Source organism: Odontesthes bonariensis, chromosome 11 (assembly GCF_027942865.1).
Source record: "Odontesthes bonariensis isolate fOdoBon6 chromosome 11, fOdoBon6.hap1, whole genome shotgun sequence".
NCBI classification, from domain to species: Eukaryota; Metazoa; Chordata; class Actinopteri; order Atheriniformes; family Atherinopsidae; genus Odontesthes; species Odontesthes bonariensis.
In genome coordinates, this window is record NC_134516.1 from 14,899,822 (window position 1) to 14,914,603 (window position 14,782).

General features: G+C 42.8%; 1 protein-coding gene across 2 annotated transcripts in view; it reads left to right on the forward strand.

The window, feature by feature from the left end:
- The first annotated feature begins 5,705 nt into the window (after positions 1-5,705).
- Positions 5,706-14,782, forward strand: part of LOC142391675 (vang-like protein 1) — a 50,666-nt gene continuing 41,589 nt past the window's right edge. For both annotated transcript variants that reach the window (XM_075477651.1, XM_075477652.1), the window contains exon 1: positions 5,706-5,845. The gene's annotated coding sequence lies outside the window, so the exon portion shown is untranslated. The remainder of the gene's footprint in view (positions 5,846-14,782) is intronic.

The window sequence follows — 14,782 nt, forward strand, 5'->3', positions numbered from 1 at the left end:
CTTCTGGGTGAAAGTCCTGCCTCGGATGTTCATTATTTAGCCTCTAGCTGAGCTTAGAATTTACGGTAAACTCTGTTTTTCTTTGGTTATTCCTGGTGTCCTTTTCATCCACTACATCTAATCTCTTTAAACAATGTAGTATCACACCAGAGTATATAGGAACTATTTATTTATGACTTAGTCCACCACACAAAATGTAGCAGTTTCATGAAAAAGGTACAGAAAGTGCCCACATTGCCACCATTTCCAGGCAATAAAGTCATTAAATGTTGTCATATGCTTTTCAAAATCATAGCGTGCCTACATTTTGCATCATATGAAAATATCACACATGCTCAAAACCTGTAGAATTACTATATTTTCAAGGCTGCAAAAAGTGTTTCTTTGCTAATCATAACATGCTTACATTCTCTTAAACGTGAAACTCTCACAAACGTGGCATTACATAGCTGATCACAACTTATTAATTTCACCTTTAATTTATTTTGAGACAAGGCTGCTCAGGTGTCCCCCAAACATCTTTAAGTGTCATCAGTTTGTGCAATCATGAATGAATTCTCACTCACTTGTTCCTTTCTGATGACTTTGTACAAAATTATCTTTAGAATTTGCTGCAGATTTTGGCTGATATCACAACGACTGACGGAATATACCAATCTGCATAGGAGCAGAAACCTTCCCAAAAAGAAATAGGGGTAGTTTCTTGCAGTAATTATTAATCAGTTGTTCGATCACATACTATTATGTATGTGTGATCTTTACAAGACATTTGTTTAACATTATTCGGACCTGACCCATCCAAAACTGCATCAATGCTTCTATCACATGTGGGGGGGGAAGAAAACCAATATGTTGCATCAACAGCCCATCCTCTTCAGAAGACAAAACAAGCTCTGTGATTCTGGCAAAGCATGAAGACAGACTTCTGCTTGAGCTTATTGAATGGAGGAGTCCATCTGTACGTTGCCATGAAGCACCACAAGGCCATTTGTGTTCTTCATCCCAGAAGCTTCTGTAGCATCAGTCCTCTTCAATTTATTCTTTACAAACCCCTCATAAGGGGCAGGGGAAAGAAAAGTGACAGGCGAAGCCCAAACTGCTGAAGGCACTGAACAGCCTGGCTGACAGTGTGGCCTCTGCATGGTTGTGGTTGTGTGTGTGTGTGCGTGTGTGTGTGTGTGTGAGAAAGCACCACGTTTCACCCCAACCCCCCACCCTCTGTGCACGGTGTGGCTTATGTAATGGTAGAGGCCGAGGAGTGACCATATGTCAGGAGGTGTGTACAGACGGCAGGGGATTATACGTCGGCCATTAGCAGCACTTGGACGTTCTTCTCCTCATCATCATTCAGGTATAGACCCACTCAAAGCCAGGAGGAGCAAACACAAACACAGTGATCCACACACACTCATTTAATTCTGAGAGCTCACTGGCTCTGTGTAAATTGGACAGGGAGAAGGAGTATGACAACAAACAGCCATATGTTCACAGTACGAGGAACAACATTTGGGGCTTTTTGTGCTGCCTCGTTTTTTTCGCCCTCTCTTTTATTCTCCACGTCGCTGGGCATTATGGAAGTGTTCGTGTTCAAGGCAAGAACTCCCCTGTCCGTATAGCAACTGTGGTCCCCCTCTTTCCTCCCTCTTGCCCTTCACGAGCCGTGTGTGTTTGCCAGGGAGCGTGAGGTGTGCGCATCCCGGCGTGTGTCTGCGTGTGTTCCTGCGGTTTGAAGGGTGCTCGTGCTGAACAAGTACAAAGCCAGGTCCATGTGTTGAAATGCGGCCCCCGGGATGGGCCGTATTATCCCTGCCTACTTCACCAGCAGGGTCCCGGGGCTTGAGCTGGCTCGTGGCCCTTTGTCTCCAAACAGATGGAAATGGGCAAGAGGAGAGAAGAAGTGGAGAATCAGAGAGGGAGGGGGAGGAGGAATAGAATGGATGGCGGAAGGCAAAGGGGAGGGAGAAAGAGTCAGTCTGTTCTCATTAAGTGCTGTATTGAAGAAGACGTCCCCCCACAATGCGTCCGCAGCCACGGATGGTCCCCTCTCATTCAGGCTCACGCTCTGACCATCTGTATTGCAGGGCCTGTCATAGCGTGTGTGTGCACGCATAAGGTCCCGGCACACAGCCCAATCTGGTGAGTTAAAATGCTGATATTCATTGGGCTTCAATTTGGTTAAGATCCTCTAAATCCAATTGTTTGGGCCTTTCTTGTGAACGTCCCGTTGGATGCGAGTCACTGTGAGTCAGGGGGGGGGGCTTTATTCAGCATCCTGCTGTCGCTTTTTTGGAGTCTCAGAGGGTGCACAGATCCAGCTAAGACTCACATTTAGAATAAGTGAATCACGAAGACATTGAAGGAAAATTACCTCTACATTAATCCCCTTTTAAGAGCGAAATAATTCCTTTCTGCTCATCGCTGCCCTGTGTTAAACTTTTAAGTCTTTCAGTCTAAGCTATTTTTTTTCTTCACTTAACAAAACACTAAACAAAACAATACAAAGCCCTGTCTTAAAATGTCAGGTTTTTGTCAACATACAGACCAACACCCAGAGATATTCAGTTTCCTGTAATAAAAGACAAGTTAAAGCATCACGTTTGAAACACTGGAACAAGTGCTTCTGCTAAAGATCGACATGACAGGGCCAGAAAAAGCAGCAATTGCTTGCTATGAAGTCTTTAAAATGCTTCATTTAGGCCTGTAGGGCTAATTTGACTGGGAATTAGAGCCACTGTTGTGTTTATTATTGTCGAAGTAAGTGTTTTGTCTTCGTTTATCGAGAATTTGCTCACTTTTTGGTCATTTTCTGAATCTTTTTAGAAGGTAAAGAATGCCAGATGATAAAGTCACAGATTGCATTTAAAGTTATGGTTATAAATCAGTGAAAGACCTGTCTGGAATTTAGTTAGAAATTAGGACTTTTTGGGGGAGTGTATATTTTACTGTACTCTACAGAGCAAATGTTTACATGCAAAGAACTTTTAGACCTCATTTCTCATATACTGAATGAATGTGTGAGTCCCTGAGTGGGGAAAAGTCATCTGAAAAAGTCAGGTTTTCCTCCTGCTCTGCACTGCTCCTCCTCCGTCTTCCTCTGCATGCATGCGTGTGGTCTCATAAACTGCATCTCTTCCCACTTCGTCTTCATTTTTACGCGCTTTCATTTTTCTCCCCTATTTACCGAAAAGCCCTCTAAACTCATAAACTCCGTGTCTTTGGGGAGAGATCCATCCATCTTCCGGACACCAAATCGAATTGATCTCGGGGGGTGGGGGGGCACACCACCTTGCTATCTCAATACGGGCCATCTGCGCACGCTTCCCGCTTTGAATAAACGTGAAAAGTGGCACGCGCCGCCGCTGCTGCCATTCGCCATCAAACGACGCGCGTGTCGACAAAGATGCTCCCATTCGGCTGTGTAATCTGATTTCAGCGCTTTCACTGCAGCTGATTGATTCACACATCGAGGCAGAGGGGTCTTCTGTTAACTACCTTTGCAATATTAATTATCTACCACAACTTTACAACCCCCCCCCCCCCCCCCCCCCCCCCCCCCCCCCCCCACACACACACACACAAACAAACAAACGTAAAATAAAACACGAAGAACTGATGGAGCACCTTTGAATTATTGCTCTTGAGGCGATAATTACACCAGAAATACAGAAAAGCTACATCTGTCAGCCAGATGCAGGCCTGCTTGTGACGTAATGGCGGAACCCCGCCACACGATGGCACACAAATCCCAGAGAACAACCTACTCGTCCACATGGAATCAGCTGGAAAATCGTCGGATCTCGACTGCTGAGTTCTAAAATCAGGTTCTCGTGAGCCTTTTTTTTCTCAATAAAATTGACCATTAATAACAAGGAGAAGACTCACTATCAATACGTACACAGTTGAGAATTAAACCAATATCCCACCACAGGCTTCAACCCAATCCTCCACCTCCCACTTCTCACACAGGACTGTTTTTTTCCCCTTCTTTTTGTTTGTTTTTTTTGGCTTTTCTTGGGGCTAAAAGGAGGGGAACCCCAGGGGTCGTGTCCCAGTCATGACCTCCATTGTTTTCTGGAGGGGATGAAATATATCTAAGGGGTTTTGGAGTGTGTGTGTGTGTGTGTGTGTGTGTGTGTGTGTGTGTGTGTGTGTGTGTGTGTGTGTGTGTGTGTGTGTGTGTGTGTAATGGTAAAGATGCAGTTCAAAGTGAGGACAAAATATCGATTCATATATAGGCGTGTAATTGCTGGAGGCATCTCTAACCTTGCTGTATGTGTTTGGAGAGTGGATGAACTGGCTTGCGCTCCCTTTGTCTTGTGACACAATAGAAGAAGGATGACAAAAGCTTGGGAAAGGTAAAATCTACTGGCAGGGGTATATGTTTCAATGAATTCTGTGATGCTTCTGGTTGAGCAGTTCAGCCTGGCAACGGTATCACCGCCTTAATGTTTTTTCATTTGGTGCTGCCAAACAACGTCGGACGTCACGAGCTCTGAATATTGAATGGAGCGCAGGGAGATACCTCATTAGAAAATTGTAAGAACATGGCGCCAGAACATGACGGACACTCACAGGACAAGCAAAGAGGGGGATTCATCAGAGAGCTGCAAACGTCCACATTGCACCACAGTTAAATATTTTTGAGAAAAAAAAAACAAAAAAAAACAAGTTTCAGTCTTCCAGAGAATTGGGACTGGGACAACGGTCCTAAATATTCTAAAGCAGGGATCTCAAACTCCAGTCCTCGAGGGCCGCTTTCTTGCATTTGGAATGGTTGCGTCGCGGCCCCAACCAAAAATCCAGCAGAAATGCTGTGAAAGAGCAGTTTGAAAGACAGTTTGTGAGGAAACCCACCAGCCTCCCAGAGTCAAAGCTGTTCGGCACAAATTCCTCCAAACTGATGTCCAGGACTGACTAACTGTTAGCAGAAGGTCTCCCTTTTCCCCTCGTACTTATGTAACACTGCATTATTTACCTCATTGGCTTGTGTACCTTGCAACCTCTCAGGGAAGACACTGAACATATATTTCTTTCAAGTGTGACTTATTTGTCTAAACTGATTGAGACAAACCCTCATTTGGTGTCGAATGTTATTTTTTTTCTCCCCATCGTCTGCTACCTTACATATCAAAGGAAGAGAAGACACCAGGAGGAAGAGTGTTTGTTTACATTCTCTTTCAAGAGGCTGCCTCAAGGCCTCGTTGACTTCATTGTGTCTCTTTCACCGAATGTGTCCGAGCCAGATTGCTATCGCTCCTCTCTTTGTTTTGTTGCTTTGAGCGAGTCAAAACTGTTTACCTTATTCACTCTCTTGGGCTGTGACAGAAGAGCGCTTGCCTGGCTGAGGGAGCTCTTATCCAAATATGAATAAATCCTGCCTCTGCAGCACTTCTGCTCATCAACAATATAGCTGAACGTCACTGACTGAAAATACACTGGCAGGATTTTGTGTTGGGGGGGGGAGATTTTTTTTTGCTCAGGCAAAAAAGAAAACTATAGAACACCCACTGCAGTTACTACTAATCCTGTGCATCCTGCACACCCCTGTGATTAAACAACTCATAATGCAGCATCCTCCTGTCTCCTCGGTGCTTGTCATGTTGGCAGGGGCTCACCAGTGGTCCAAGCACGCTGCTAAAACCCCCTCTAGCGCCAATATTCCGCACTGCACGCCTTCATGCCGAGAAAGCACTGCCCCCTGTGAAATTCCTGACTGCCAGGGTGATTCCTTTACGGTTACCAAGGGCTGCTTCCTACTGTACCGTGCCGTGTGCTGTAGGGCAAACTACTTTACAACCTCTGGATAAATTATCAACTTCGGGAATGATATCTCGACCGATAAAGGGTGAGTTGTGGTTTGATAACGCCTGAGATAGTGTCATATGTGTTCTGCAGATGTTGCTGCGCGGACTCACTTGTAGGTGAAGCTCAGCTTTACTGGTTATAATGTCCTGTATTAATTCCTGAAGCCTACAAAAAAAAAAAATGTAGGTTAGCGTGTCTGGCTATTTATACTTAGAAAGCAGAGGCTGTTGTTCAGCATTACGCTGAGTGTTTTTGGAAGAAAAGACAAGGGAACACGCCCTGCTGTCTTACCTACCTGTATGAAAGGGAATGCTTTCAACTTCATTTGAATGCCCTGAAACTGCGGTTGAATCAACGCACAATCCCAGACAGGCGAAGTTAACCATATTTGTCAATATGTCGCTACAGTCACGAGTTCCTAACATTGTATTTGGGCAACATGCTTGATTTTAAAGCTGATAAATGATCAAGGAAGAGTTGCATGCAAGAAAGGAAAAAGTCAACTAAGCTTCGCACGGTTGACCGAATCCGCATTCCCCCGGCTGGTGCACCGCAGCTCAGCCGTAAACTGTAACCTGCAGCGGCAGAGTTGACGCGGACTGATACGCTATAGAGCCCCTTGGTTCCAAAAACAACTAGTAACCCGAATTACAGCACAAGTTTTTAACCGTTGTTATGTGCTTCATTTTCTTTTTTTTTTTTTTAAACCAGTGGCTCAAACAGTGCTCTTGTAGACGGAAACCAAAAGGGGGCGACGGGGGCTTTCGAGGCCACGGTAAAACCAGGGAGTTTCCTGCCCGCAGGTCCGTATGCCTGCCTGGTCACAGGTGGGGTATGACCGGGCAAACCTGCCGTGGTGCTGCACCAGACATGAACTGAACTATTGTGGAAGTGCAACTTGCATGGAATTGAAAGCTTTGTGGACACAGTATAATTTTCTCTTATGGTTAAGTAAACTGGTCCATTGTTCGTCTGAGCCGCATTTCTTGCTGGGTTACTTATTAATATGAATTAACTGACGCCATGAAAATGACCAAAAGTTAACCCAACAGGTGCTCCTGTAGCAATTGCACGCACGTGCAAATATGGTGCCATTACGTCCAATTAGTGACCCTGAATCGTTCTCGTCGAGCAAATTGAGATACACTTAGTAATGATATTCACAACAAACCTAGTTTCCTTTTGAGTTGGTGCTTATAGGTCTTCAACTAGTTTTTATTTTTCCTAATATATTATTTGTCTGTGTTGGTAGCCAAGCCATTTTCTTGAAGTATCATAATATTCCAGTGTACAAGGTGACTTTTTAATTGTTTTTATTGCTGTTGTATAGTATTATCTGAAAATTAAGAGGACTGAATAGATACCTTATTATTACCCTATTATCTAAACATTTAATTAAAAAAACATATTTTTTCAATTTGAAGAAAAAGATGCACGATGACACACATTAAAGCTGTTAGAATTCAGACCAGCATCAAACTGTGGCAACAATTTAGTCCTTATTAATTATTCAAGGCCTCCTTGTCATGAAAGACTTCAATGTTTAGGATGAGAGGATCATTTGAGAGGGTGTGATTAATGTCAACAGTGCGCATGGATTCCTCTTCACGGTCCATCTCTATGAAAGTATGCCAGGTTTGTATTATGATTACCAGGAGGATGTCCATGGCCACACCTACCAGCAGCTCTCAGATGTAAGCTTTCTGATTGATGGTGCACATGCGAAAATTATTATATGCACTCAACTGCCAGTTTATGAAGATCACCTACCGAAAACAAATGCATCCTAACGTAATAGTTTAGCCAAATCCTGAATATTCTGACCCTCTTGATGTCAAGATTTATTGTAAGACTGGTGTATTGGACTTTATAATACACTGCCAATTGAGCGTATATGTGTTAGTGTATATGTATGATTGTTTTATTTGATTAATGTGAATTAACTCAGTTTTATTTGACAAATCAGAGTTAATAAGTCATGTTATTTCGACACACAGCTGTTGATGTAGAATCAGCGGGGACATTTAACTGTGCAGGATTTGAAATGAAACAGAAACAAAACAACAACAAAAAACAGTAGAAAAGCCTGCAAAGCCACACAAATTGGTATTGATAAAGGAAGAATGTGTGTTGAGAATGGGTGCAAATTAAAGCCTTCTTCAGACCAGGCGAACACGAGCTACTGATGAGCAACTGATGCTTGATGCAGTGAGGGTGGGAAACTGGAAAAAAAGGTGGCAGAATTTAATATAAAACACCGGGATAGTACGATAGAGATTATTTTTCAGCTTCTGTGTCTTATCATTCGTTTCTATAACATACTCTTGTGTATCATGGTCGTGCGCGATGGCTGTGGAAGACCCTGTTGATAAGGCTTTAAAAAAAGAATGAGTAGTGTTCGGATTTTCTGGCATGAGAATGGCTCATACGCTGCCTTTGGCTCCCAAAAGGTTGTTTTCTCTGTTACTTTTTTACGATTTAGTAGTATTTATTCTGCTGATGATTGTAGAACTCACAACTGAAAAATTAAAAAGTGCAAAAAAGAGAGTGGGACAGCTGGAATTAATGCTCTGAACCTAAGATTTGAAGTGAATACTTTATGCCTGTTTTGTTAGATTTCAAAGTAAAAATCATGACTGTACAATGTAATGATATTCCGTAGGTATGACATAGTTAGAGAGTTATTTAGCATCTTTCTATTATAGACAAACATGCGTAACAACATGCCCTTATTTTGCTCTTCTAGCTAGTCAAATGGTTTCCCAGTGTTATGATTCGAGGTGGGTAACGTGAAAAAGATCACTAGAAACTATAATAAAGGGTAAAAAAGCCAACCCCAAAAACATTTTACCTGTCAAACAACTGTTCTCACATATGATATGGTCTGCAAAGTAGATTATGTACTATACTATAGTTTTGTATGTTCGTAAGAAACTGTCAGTACTCAACCAGAATGACGACTGGGGTCTGCGTGACCTTAAGTTTTCTGACAAATTGCTCATTGAAGTACGATCAGAAATCCAGACTTCCATCTGCTTTCACAATTTGGGAATTTTTCTTAGATTAGAAAGAAGCAAATATAAACATAAGAAAATCTCATTTCTGGCCACCAGCCCTTAATTTAGGATGGCCTTCATTCTATAAAATCCCATACCCATGACTAAGCAGCGGCGGCCACGTTAAATGCTTCGCCACTCCGAGGCCGTCAGTTCAACTGCTCTAGGTGTGTCTAGATAGAACAGTGACGTAGGAGTATACACCGTAGGCCTATATCTCATGATAACAATGTGCATGCAGTCTTAGTCATGAAACTGCACACATTTGTATGCATCTGGACCCAGAAGTCTCAAACTCTTAACAGAAAGAGTTTTGCAGCTGTGAAACAAAGAAAATTCAAAAGAGGGGTTGCAAAAGAATGGCTTTGTTTTTCAACCAACAGGAAGTCAATTATTGTAATTTGGCCTTTAGATTTGGACATCTCACAAACTCAGGCAGCAGGGGCTGTTGGAGGCTGTTATGGTACTTTCTTTCCCCCAGTTGCTGCAATTTCTGTTAAAAAAAAGAAAAAGAAAATGAATGAAATCAGGCTTGTTTGACGGACTAGTTTGGATAGCTCAGCTGGTTCTGCACACATGCACATATGATATTTGTAGATGAAGTGGGACTTCATCGATCCATAGTAAGGATAGCAATGCCTCATATTTTCATTATGAACAAATGCCAATAGTTTAGCGTAAATTGTACATTTTGCTAAGTTGGAGAGAAAAAATGTCTAAATCTTTGCAAACCAGATTTAAGATGAATGCACCCACAGCTGGCTTGTTTGACTGACCACTACAGATGGGCTTTTTGTAGTTGCCTAGTAACACCAGAAAAAAAAAGAAAGGCAACAGGTAGAGGCTGAATGGCGCTTGGAGTCATTGTCATGGAGACATGCTTTTTGCTCCCAGCAGACAGGAATTGATAGTGATCTGTAATTAACTTTGTCACTCCACATCAGCACAGGTGTATGGTAATGAACATTATAGTCAGTAACACAGATTCAAAGTATCCAGTCTCTTTGAATGACAGCTGAGACTCTGTGTCTGCTGTTGTCTCTCGGCCTCCATTCAGATTCTGCTGGATATCTGTGGCCTTCGTTTCTCTGACACTCGAGAATGTTGATTGAATTCCACAGAATTAATGGCCCTAATTAGCTCAGTCATGGACAAGAACACATCGAGCATGTGACCGGGTCAGACTTCCACTCTGGCTTGTCCTGACATGTCTTGTGATTGCGGTCAACAGTGAGAGTGAGTTCCCCTACCCTGAGCTGAAGTGAAGATATTATTTTGCATGTGCAGGGTGTCTCTTATTACAGGGTGAGATGTGTTATCGGAGTGATAATAGAGGCAGTGTTATGAGGGTGTCATGGGCATGGAGGGAGGAGGCGAGAGGGAGAAGTGTCATCGAGACGGGTGAATGAGCGACATACTGGTGGCTGGAAGTAAATGAGCAGGCTGATTTTTTATTTTTTTTTATGAATGACAATAATGGGTACATTTAACAGATTTAGTGTAAAGCCTTGTTAGTAATGTTTTTTCTTGTGTAAAATCAAATCAAAGCAAATTTATTTGTATAGCACATTCCATGTACAAAACAATTCAAAGTGCTTTACATAAAATAAAAGCATTGCAGCAGGGAATGGAAGAAGCATTAAAAATACATAAAAGAATATAAGAGAAACAAATAAAATCATTTAAATGAATTTAAAAACAAGCAACTGTCCAGGTAAATTAAAAGATATTGTGCAGATTTCATGCATGGACACATGAGAAAAGAAATGTTTTTAACCTGGATTTAAAAATGTCTACATTTGGTGAAAGTTTAATCTCCACTGGCAGTTTGTTCCACTTGTTTGCAGCATAACAGCTAAATGCAGCTTCTCCATGTTTAGTCTGGACTCTGGACTGGACCAGCTGACCTGAGTCCTTGGATCTAAGAGCTCTGCTGGCTTTATATTCTCTGAACATATCACAGATGTATTTTGGGCCTAAACCGTTCTGGGATTTGTAAACCATCAGCAGGCTTTTAAAATCTATTCTGTGAGAGGGGAGTTGTTTACGCTGTAGCTGAGAGTAAAAGTTGATGATCCAGTGTTTGCCACGAAGAGCTTTAATGTTTCCGGATCAATCTTTGCTGGGTGTGAAGCCCCCACAGTGGGCTTTATACTTGTATGATGCAAGGAGGAGGAAGGGACAGGCAGCTTCCTGAAAGGAGGTTTTCCAATGAAAACACGTCCTGTCCGGTTCATTAGATGCTTAATTTGCCGCTGGACTACCAGAGGAGTCGTTTCTGTCCTGTCCTCGACTTCTCCTCATACTGTGCATGTCCTCAGAGGTTTAAGACCACCTTGTCAGCACCTTTGTGGCTCAGTACCTTCAGATCATTGTCACCACAGCGGGCAGAGTACAGCAGACCTGATATGTGCTCATCTGTAAAAGTTCATGACTGTGTTTCGAGGTGGGGGGTGGGGGTAAGTCCAGGAGGTTGTGAGTGAAGCATGTGTGCTCTGGAGTTTCCCTAAAGAGCTTCGGAAAGGTCAGTCTCATAAATTATCTTTAATCAGCTCAAGCTGGAGCAAGTGCGAGCCCAGAGGCAGATGTAAAACACAAAGCATTTCTTGTGTTTTCCTTGTTGAGTTAATTTAGGCTAGTTTTTGTCAATCTGTCTTGTCAGAAATCACTGCAGAGGAAAAACAAAAAGAGCAACAGACTTTTTTTGTGGGTTTTGGGTTGAGTTCTTTTATCCAAGATTTACATAATCTCAGAGCTTTGAATTTTACATTTATTTTGTGTTTATTAAGTCAATTAAATGGTAAATGAACTGTATTTATATAGTGCTTTTCTAGTGTAGTTGCCCCCTCGAAGAGCATTTACACTCCAAGCCACATTTACCCGTTCACACACACACACTCTTACGCCACTTCTTAGTCCATACAGTATTACAGACTACTGTGTGTGTTGTTGTTTTTTTCTTACTCATACTCATCGTGGGGCGGTTTTCTCTTAACCCCACACATTGTTGGGTGGCCGTGGCTCAGTGGTTAGAGTCGGTCATTCAATAACCGGAAGGTTGGCGGTTCAATTCCCACTCTCGCCACTCAAAAAAGATTGGTGGAACTGATAGCTGGAGGAGTCCACCTCCTTGTCACGGCTGAGGTGCCCTTGAGCAAGGCACCGTACCTGAATGGCTGCCCACCGCTCCAGGTTGGCATCTGTCTCTTGAGTGTGTGACCCTGTGCATGTGTGTGTCAACAGGTCCCAACCTGGATAGGTTAAAAGCAGAGGACAAATTTCGTGTGTATGCATTAACCAATAAATCGGATCTTAATCTTTATCTTTAATCCACGCACCGATGAACGCATCAGAGGTAAAATGGTGTTTAGTGTCTTTCCCAAGCACACCTCAACCGCTCTTCCTCCTGAGCTACAGCTGCCCCACGGTGAAGCTGTAGCACAAAGCGACGCCTAATTCCACTGAATTTTACAGCCCTAGCCTGTTGCAGCGTCCCTCTCTGGAATGTCTGACATCCAGGTTGATATAATTAAGCTGCTGGCCATAACATAAACCTGCACACAGGACAAACCTGTGATTTTTTTTTTTTTTTCTTTTGTGTCAAGAAACCTAAAGTAAGCTTACAGAATTTTGACTGAAACAACCTTCTCGGTTAGCAAATCTCCATGACGTCAGAATAGGTGGATAAATGAACTAGAAGGATTGCAAAGAGCAATGTGTTTTTTTTTTTCAGTTCTCAGTGCTTAACTAACCGTAGCAGTGAGAGATACCGTAGCCCTGCACCACACCGTTTTGCTCTACTGCACTTGACATTTTTTCAAATCTTTTAATGGCGTCTTTGCGGCCTCTGCAACATGACAATCAGTGCATGGCTGTGCATGTGCAGGGCTCACACAGAGTCTTGTTTTCATGACAGTGGCGTCACATCCCGCAACTGTGGGGGGCAAAGAATCGATCAAATTCTGTGCTGTTACTTTTAAGGACGAGTAGAACTGATGATTTATGCTTGTGTGTCATATTAAATGAATGGGCTGCAGGTGTATTCCTTACATGTGTTATAAAGTGTTAGTTTGATTCTGTTAAATATGCTTGTTTCACTGAGTAGCCCGCAGACTTAATTTGTTGCAGTGTGGCCAGTTTTGTACGCCGTACTTTCACTGTGTGAGAAAGCAAAGAGTTCAGAGAGATTTGAATGATTTTTGATAAATAAAGAGAAATTGTTTCAGATCTTAAAAGGTCAGCAGGGGCGAGCTTTACAGTTAATCAGTCTTGGTTAAACTTATTGAATCCTAAATCAATGCACTTCATATCATAATAAGGTTTAAACCTGAAGTTAACTTGCTAAGCCAGGAGTCCTGCTCCGTATCACAGGCCCCTGGATGCACCAGAAATGCTAACACAACCAGGACCTTACACTTACTTACAGGACCTTACACCTTACTTATACTGGTGTGTATGGAAATGGTTCAATGGAAAAGTTAGTCTGAAGTCCTTTAGGTCTGCAGCTTGTGCTTTATATGTAATACGGCTACTTGTTTATGGCAAAAATCAGTTAATTTTTCCTAATGAAAATTATAATACACGATTACTTGTTGACTTTGGAAGCCTCGATGAAGGTAACAATCCTTTAATCTGTTGCTCCTTATCAGTCTCCCTGTAACTTATGTGTTTGCTTACACCAGAACTGGCTTTCCAGACAAAAGTGTGACTTCATCTGTTCCTGTTTGACTCAGTGGGATGACTGCGTTTTCCAGTCTCGCTCAACCATCAGTCCATCAGTAGGACTGTGCTAACACTGCACTTATCCCCGATGTCGTTCGGCTTGGAAAGGCGGGAGAAGATTCAGTGCTTCGTGTCATGTTGCATCCGTAATCAGATGTTGCGGTGCTTCTCCAGGACCTTCTGCCAAGCCACAAAAAATTCCCAAATTTAATGACAATTTAAGCCTGAAACTATTCAGAGCCTCTTTTGTTGAAGAGTAACAATGACATTAGTAAGATTTATGGTGTTTGATTTAAGTTGCACCACAGCTGCCAAAGTCAGCACAACTCAGCAGAGTGAAGGCATCTGCATGTATTCACTTGAGCTTTTATTGGCAACGAATTGAAAAGGGAAGCCGAGCAGCGCTGCATTTGTTTTCGGTGACTGGCGGCAGATGGCTCATTGATCCGCCGTTACTTTGCTTCGGCTCGGCTCTGAAAGACGAGAGAATTTTCTCGGCTTGTTTTTGTTCGTGTTCCCGGTTCGGGCCACTGGATGTCTGCTCTGTTGTTTTTGTCCTCGGGTGTACGCTTGGGTCAGATTGCAGACGCGTCTACTGAGTGTCATTTTGTCTGTAAGTGTTTTGTGGGCTTTTTGGATTCGTTTGGTTAACTGATCTGTGTTACAAAGTGAATGATACTGGCTTGTGGGAGAGTATACTCTTTGATTGCTGTGATAGAATCTTGCCCCTCCTCCTCTCCCACTCCTTGTTACCAGTGTATGCCAGGACAAACAGACATGCCGGCAGCTCTGCGGGAGACTTGGATTACTGTGAAGAACCTGCCGGGGCTCCCTCCCTCCCTTCCAGAGCAGGGGATTCCTATTTCAGCTGCGGAGTCAAACTTGAAGTGGTTCCGCTTACCATTTTTTTTCTGGCAAGGCAAAGACAGAAACCACATGTGAGGACTCCGGCATATCCTGTTCCACTTTAAAGCGCAGACCTCAGACCCAAGCCTCTTGATGGGTCTGCGTTCAGGAAGTGTTCTCAGTGTGAATCATCCGAACTGGTGAAGACACAGAACTCTGCATTCTTTTTTAGAGAATTACACAAGAGGGAGATAATCAATTAGCTTTTAAGTGATCTGCTCTTTCTACTTCCTCATGAACTCTGACTGAACCTGGACCCTGTACTCATTAACCTTAATAATCCTTTATTTAGC